The following is a 7,409-nucleotide window of genomic DNA, read 5'->3' as shown; positions in this document are numbered from 1 at the left end:
CTAGTGAATCAGCACCCACCAGTGAATCCACCTGGTTTTATTCTTTATTTTTCCGAACAGCATCAATAGACTATCAATTTTAATCATCTGTAGACACAGCTGGAGCGTGTGCGCATGCTTTACACAGCTGTTTACAGGACGTTATAGTTCATAAAACGCTCACATCTTTCTTTATAGTTATACTTATTGTTATAGTTATCATTCTTAGTGTGGATGGCCTTTTACATACCTAAGAAACTAAGGTGCAACTTACACTAGTTTTTGTATGCATGTACGTATGTATGTGTATGTATCAAATTCAGGATGGTTCTTTAAGAGGCTCTTCAAGTCATTTCATGCTTCCAATTCAGTAGCAAAGAACCAAGAAGGAGACCTGTCCACACAGACTCAGTGCTGTTATTGCGGCCAAAGGCGCATCTACTAAATACTGATTTGAAGGGAGTACATATTTATGCAATCACTTATTTTACATTTTGTATTTTTAATTCATTTACAATACTTTGTCAAAATCTGTTTTCACTTTGACATTAAAGAGGTTTGTAAATGAATTTTAAGGCCATATTATACAGACCATGAGTCAATTTATAAAAGCAATAAAAGGGGAAAACATCCAAGGGGGTGAATATTTTTTATAGACACTGTATATACCTGCCAATAAACCTGTACAGGAAAGGTGTGCCTCCCCAGTGTTTGATCAAGATGCGTTGGTGACAGCTGTTACACCTGAACAATTTATTCTCACCTACCGTGGCACTGATAATGTTATCACTTTTGCTTCCATAACTAGAGGCTGCAGTTGAAAAGTGGTAGCTTGAGAAAGAAACTCTGTAAAAATATACTACTTCACGAATATTAATCATTAGAACAACAAGTGTTCACACTGCTGAAACATGTGATATGGGGAACTAAGTTTATCCAAGACATGGAACTGCCTTACCTAGTTGCACTAGAGCCCAATTATTGTATGTTTACTGTATATCTAAATATTGGTCTCAAACACTTAACTCACTACATTGTATGTAATATTACATTATTGTATTTTACTATACGTGTCAGTGTCTGTCTCATTTGCATTAATGAAGATGAAACGAAAATATTTCTGGAGAACACAAACAGTCTTGTTTCATTTATTTATGAATTAATGATTAATACAATAACAACCAACCAGGGACCTTGAAGCTCATACAGATGATTGTCAGAATGAGTGACCAGGAAAAGGAGTCTCCAGCCAGCTCTGCTCTTTGATTTGATTGTGGGATAATTATTGGGTTTTTTTTAAGAACAAAGACTAATCTCTTTACAGGAGAGCTCATCAGTAGACTGAAAGAGTAAGAATGTAAAATTTAAGGATTAAGATATAAAAACACCAAACCATCATTAAAAACAAATTGTTGTTTTATTTTAGTTTGAGGTGGCAGGATTAATGACCTATACTGCAGCCAGCCACCACAGGGTGATCAAGATGTTTTAGCTTCACTTTTGAGGAGCCATGATGTTCATAATTATAGACAGTCAATGTGTACTGTGTAGAAAAGACAAGGAGGATGTTATGGTTTAATTAGCAGCCAGCTGACTGTTTGGACATAATTAATGACCTTAACAGCTATCTAAATATTAGTTTTAGTGCATGGAATCTTGTCCTCTCAGAGAGCTGCTTTGTTCTCTAAACCAGCTGACTCCTGAATGTAGCAGTGACTAATGTTATGATGTTATGTCTAAGAGGACACCAGATGCAAATAAGAAATCTTTGGAGTTACCTGGAAAATAAAATCATTCACACTACCAAATAAACCACAATTTATAAAGCATTTTACAAACATTTGTTTTATAAACAGAACAGGAAAACTCAATTGAACAAAGTCTAATCTCTTTACAGGAAAGCTCATCAGTAGACTGAAAGAGAGTAAGAATGGAAAACTTAAGGATTAAGATATAAAAACACCAAAGATAACATAGTAACTGCTGTGCCCCAAATACCAATTGTAAACACTATGAATAATTATATTAATTGAAAACTGATACATAAAATCCTATCAGGTGAAAACATTTCTAAAAATTTCTTGCCAGTTCTGACATGTTAGTTTTTGTGCTTGTTCAATCATCATCAGAATTTGTACTTACCTTACTCAGACTTAAGGCGTACTCACTCTAGGCTTGCCCAAGCTCGTTTCATCCCTAAAGTCAGGTTTATTTGACTGGTGAGATTGCTCTGTTCTGTGCCGCTTGGAGAGGTGGGCTCGGGCATGATTCAGTCAGACTTGGGCACGGTACGCATCTAGTGTGATCACTAACCGTTAAGCGCTTCCTTCTTGCACGGCAGCCTCTCAGTCCATGGCGATGTAAAACACGTTTGACTGTGGACACTGACACCTGTGTTCCAGCAGCTTCTAATGCATTGCAGACCAGCTTTTTGGTGGTTCTCGGTTTACTCTTGACCATCCTGACCAATTTTCTCAGGTGATAGCTTGCGTTTTCTTCCTGATCGTGGCAGTGACACAACTGTGCCATGCACTTTATACTTACAAACAATTGTTTGCACAGTTGCTCTTGGGACCTGTGGCTGAGTCTAACGATTGTATCAAATGAGCCCTATTTAAATGGGCTCAGAGAAGTCACCAGCTGTAATCAATCATAATCACTCACAAGAAGTTAAGAGGCCATGCCATGAAACTAATTTAATTGACACTACTTTCTACATAACCAAAATTGATAATTCATGTTGCTGTATGTATATTTTTGACCTAGCAGATTTGGTCATATTTTCAGTAGACCCATAATAAATTCATAAAAGAACCAAACTTCATGAATGTTTTTTATGACAAAGAAGTATGTGTTCCAATCACTCTATCACAGAAAAATAAGAGTTGTAGAAATTATTGTAAACTCAAGATGGCCATGACATTATGTTCTTTACAAGTGTATGTAAACTTTTGACCACAACTGTATATACATGCAGGCATTATGTAAAGTACCTAAAATAGTGTGTTGTCACATGACTGTTAACATGATTGTTCCAGGTAATGACTTTTCTGGGAGGGTCACTATTGAAGCTGTGAAGTTTTGATTAAACCGAAGGCTAAAAGTAACTAGTAAGTAAAAGTAAGTAGGGGGCACTACAGAGCCGACATGCTATACCAAAGCCAAATTGTGATATTGAATCAAAAAACTTTACTAGTTCAAGCATGGGTGCAAAGGTTTGTGAGTTTTTGTGCATTGTTAAGGCCTCAAATGGGATCATAGAATGAGAATTGAATTGCATGAAATCCAAAATGGCTGATGACTTGTCAAAAACATTTAAAAAAAATATATCATGCCCAGAATGATGGGAGCAATGACTCCACTGAATTTCATGAACATCCAAGCCACTTTATCTCAACATGACTCTATGCTTTAGTGTGCTGGCCACACCCGAGTCCAGTCACTACAGAACTCTACAAATTTTTCCCAGTTCTGACGTGTTTGCCAATTTTTGTGAGTTTTTTAGCATCCAAAGCCCTTCAAAAATTCATTGACACGGAATATTGATTATAAACTCTTCAAAAACAATAGGTTCCTCACACCTTGAGTGCTGTGACCACTAGACCTAACACTTTCATTTTGAGTAAACCAAAAGTAAAAGTAATAAGAGCATTCCCTGAATCAATATGCTGTGTCATCAAATCAAAATATTTCCTTGTTCAAATATGCTCAGGGCGTACTCACTCTAGGCAAACAATAGCATTCTCACACTCATTTGACTGGTGTGATTGCTCTTTTCCGTGCAGCTTGAAGAGGTGGGCTCAGGCATAGTTCAGTTGGACTTGGGCGCGGTACACATCTAGTGTGATCACTAACCGTGATGTCAATGATACAACTGTCTCATTGAATTGCTGTGTTGCATAATTGATAAGGCTCTATGAGGCATGTGTAAGGGATGTGTGTCACCGCGCCCAAAATGATTCCAAAACAGCCACAAAGTAGATAAAATGTTGAACTCCATTATGCTGTGCTAGAGTGTTTTCTTCAACACAAGAAAATCACACTGATGACGTAGGCGTGATTGGGCCCAGATTGTTATATGCAATGTGAGCGCAGGCCAACTGGGAAGTGGGGAGGGGGGACAATCATGCTCGGGCATGGTTCAAGGCAACCGGGCCTAATGTGTGTACACTCTTATTTGTGTACACACATTAGTGACATTTTCACTTTGAGTAAACCAAAAGCAAAAGTTATTAGAGTGTTGCATATTTATTATCACTATAAGCAAGATGCTGAAAAACACACATACATGCAGGCATTATGTAAAGTGCCTAAAATAGTGTGTTGTCACATGACTGTTAACATGATTGTTCCAGGTATTGACTTTTCTTCCACAATTTAGTATCACATTAGTCAGAGAGTTATACCAAGCAAATTCCAAATTAATCTGCTAAACCCTAAAGGAGGAGTTCTAAAAAGTTTGCATAAAAAAGAGGGAAAATGCACAAAATTTAAAACGGCTAATTCCAGTTCGTGGAGCTAATGAAAGCCAACGTGAATGCTGTCAGAATGATGAGAGCAACATGCATACCAAATTTTGTGAATATCAGAGCAACTTTATTCTGCCGACTAGGGCTGGGTAAAAAATCGATTTAATCGATTTTGGATTGATTTCATTTAAATTTTGCAATATCGATTCATAGGGCATGAGATAGATTTTTCCCCATGAAGTTTTATTTATTCATTTATTTTCCCCCATGAAGTTAACACCAGTAGTCTCGTGCGTGATGACACAGCACGTTCAAGCGCACAAGCAAGCACAACCGTGCATACACAAAATGACCGACGCAGGTAAAACACCGCTCAGCAAGCCGTCCCAGCTAAAGTCTGACGTCTGGAACCATTTCAGATTTAAAACAGCAAAGGACAAAGAGCTGGATAAAACCAAAGTGGTTTGCAAGGTCTGCCAAGCGGAGCTCAGTTATTGTAGAAATACTACCAACCTCAGAAACCACTCGACAAGGTATCACACTATGCTAACGTTAGCTTCCGACAACAAGCCATCTGGGGCAAAACAAAAGAAACTGAGGGAATCACTAACATTACCAGCCGATTCTCCACGGGTCATAAAGATAACAGAGGCCATCGCAACTTTTGTTTGCAAAGACTTACACCCGTACTCGGTAGTGGAAAACGAAGGCTTCAAGCGGCTCAAGTGGCCGTTATACTTTGCGTGTCCGCGAACGCAGACGTGTGCGCTCAGACACGGGCGCATCTCGTTCCAAATATACTTTTCTGCTTTGCACTCCTGTGAGCGGAAAGAAAATGGCAAAACACACTTCTTTGAGCTTCTCAAAGAACTTCTTTGTTTGTTGTATTTAGATCAAAAAAGGAAAAAAACAAAGAAGGAGGAGGAGATGGTGTGTGCGTCCTCTTCATGTGCATCGAGTGCATCAAGGGGAATTTGGTACGCTGGGGGGCGAAATGTGCTCAATTGACCCCGAGAAGCACCACCAGTAATTTAGGATCACCAAATTTGACGATCTGGCCAGGAGAATTTCTGTAAAGATCATCCATCAGAGGATACATCAGGCCCCAATTTCAGTGGAGGAGAGGCTGGCTGTCACTCTCACACTTCCCAGGTCAGTGTGGCTGCAAGCTACAGACTGGCTGGGTGCACCGTGTCAAATATCATCCCCGAAGTTTGCCAGGCCATCTGGGAGGCTCTCCAGCCCGAGTTTGTCCCGTTCCCATCGGCGGCACAATTGGGCGTGATTGCGGATGATTTTTGGAGGCTATGGAACTTCCCCCTGTGTCTCGGCGCGATTTATGGCAAACATCGATCCAAACCCCTACAAGAGCCGGGAGTGATTTTTTCAATTATAAAGGTCACCACTCGATGGTGCTAATGGCAGTCTGTGACGCGAGGTACAGGTTCACTATGGTCAAAGTGGGAGCCTACGGGGGAGTTTTTAAAGAGAGCCCTTTTGGGGCAAGGCTCCTAGATGGGAGACTTGACATGCCTCCCCCAGCAACTCTGCCAGGCACGGGCATGGTGAATGCCCATGCATTCGTCGGCGATGCTGCATTTCCTCTTCATCAGAACTTGATGAGACCATACCCAGGTAAATACAGTAGCTCGCAAGCGTTATAATGATTTTTTATTTTATGGAGATCAACCTCAGCTTTGAAATGTACTAATGAAACGTACTTCTTGCTATATTCAATCAATTTTAAATTAAGCTAATTATAATTATATTATACTATAATACATTATTTTTTAAACAATATTTGATGAAAATGGCTCTCAGCATAAAAGGTCCCCGACCCCCTCATTATCATTGTGATTATCACACAGGCCAGAACCTCACCATGGAGCAGAAGACCTATGAGTACCGCCTCTCCTGCACCCGCAGGATCATTGAAAACACTTTTGGCATTATGGCTACAAGGTGGAGAATCTTTAGCAGGCCGATTGAGTGTGCACCACATATTGTTGTTGGCTTCGTGAAGGCCTGTGTTGCCTTGCACAATTATCTGTCTTACACAGATGCAGCCAACACAGGGGACGTGAGATATATCCCACCAGGATATGCTGATAGCACCACGGCAGATGGGGACATCCATCCAGGCGAGTGGAGACGACATGTAGAGGGTGACCGCAACCTTCTACCACCAGGGACCATGCACACAGGAAGGGCATCTGGGGCAGCACTCAACATGAGGCTAAACCTGACAAGCTTCTTTCAGACACCAACAGGACGTGTAGAATGGCAAGACAGAGTTGTAAGGAGGGGTCTTTTGAACAGTTAAAGTGAAGTACAGTGAAGTAACATAAAAGAGGATGCAGGCTGACATATCTTCAAATCAAAAAATATTTATTTATTTATTTATTATTTCACACAAGGTTTTTTGTGTGATTTATGTTGTTATGTTTTTTGCATATAACTATAAATATAAAACTGTTCTCTGAACATGAATTTTGTCGAACTTTATTCCGACTACATCCTGCCACACATTAGAGGGCACTATGGAGCCTGCTCAACATGCAACCTAACCCTAACCCTAAACCTAACCTAATCACTGTATATGTTTGCACTGTTCATGAGTTCATGAGTTGTGTGCTTCATTTTGTGACATTTAGATTATGATTGGAGCTAATGAAAGCCAATGTGAACTATGTCCGAATGATGAGAGCAACATGCATACCTAATTTTGTGAATACCAAAGCAAATTTATTCCGACTACATCCTGCCATGCTCTAGAAGGTGCTATGGAGACAGCTAAACATGCATTTCCTCAATCACTGTATATTCTTGCACTATTTGTGAGTTCTAATGTGTGTGCTACATTTTCTTTTGATTAAACCAAAGGCTAAAAGTAAGGGGGCGCTACAGCATGACCCTGTGTTTGGTGAACTGGCCACGCCTCAGCCCAATCACTACAGAACT

Source organism: Scomber japonicus, chromosome 23 (assembly GCF_027409825.1).
Source record: "Scomber japonicus isolate fScoJap1 chromosome 23, fScoJap1.pri, whole genome shotgun sequence".
NCBI lineage: Eukaryota > Metazoa > Chordata > Actinopteri > Scombriformes > Scombridae > Scomber > Scomber japonicus.
Note: the sequence above shows the minus strand (reverse complement) of the source record.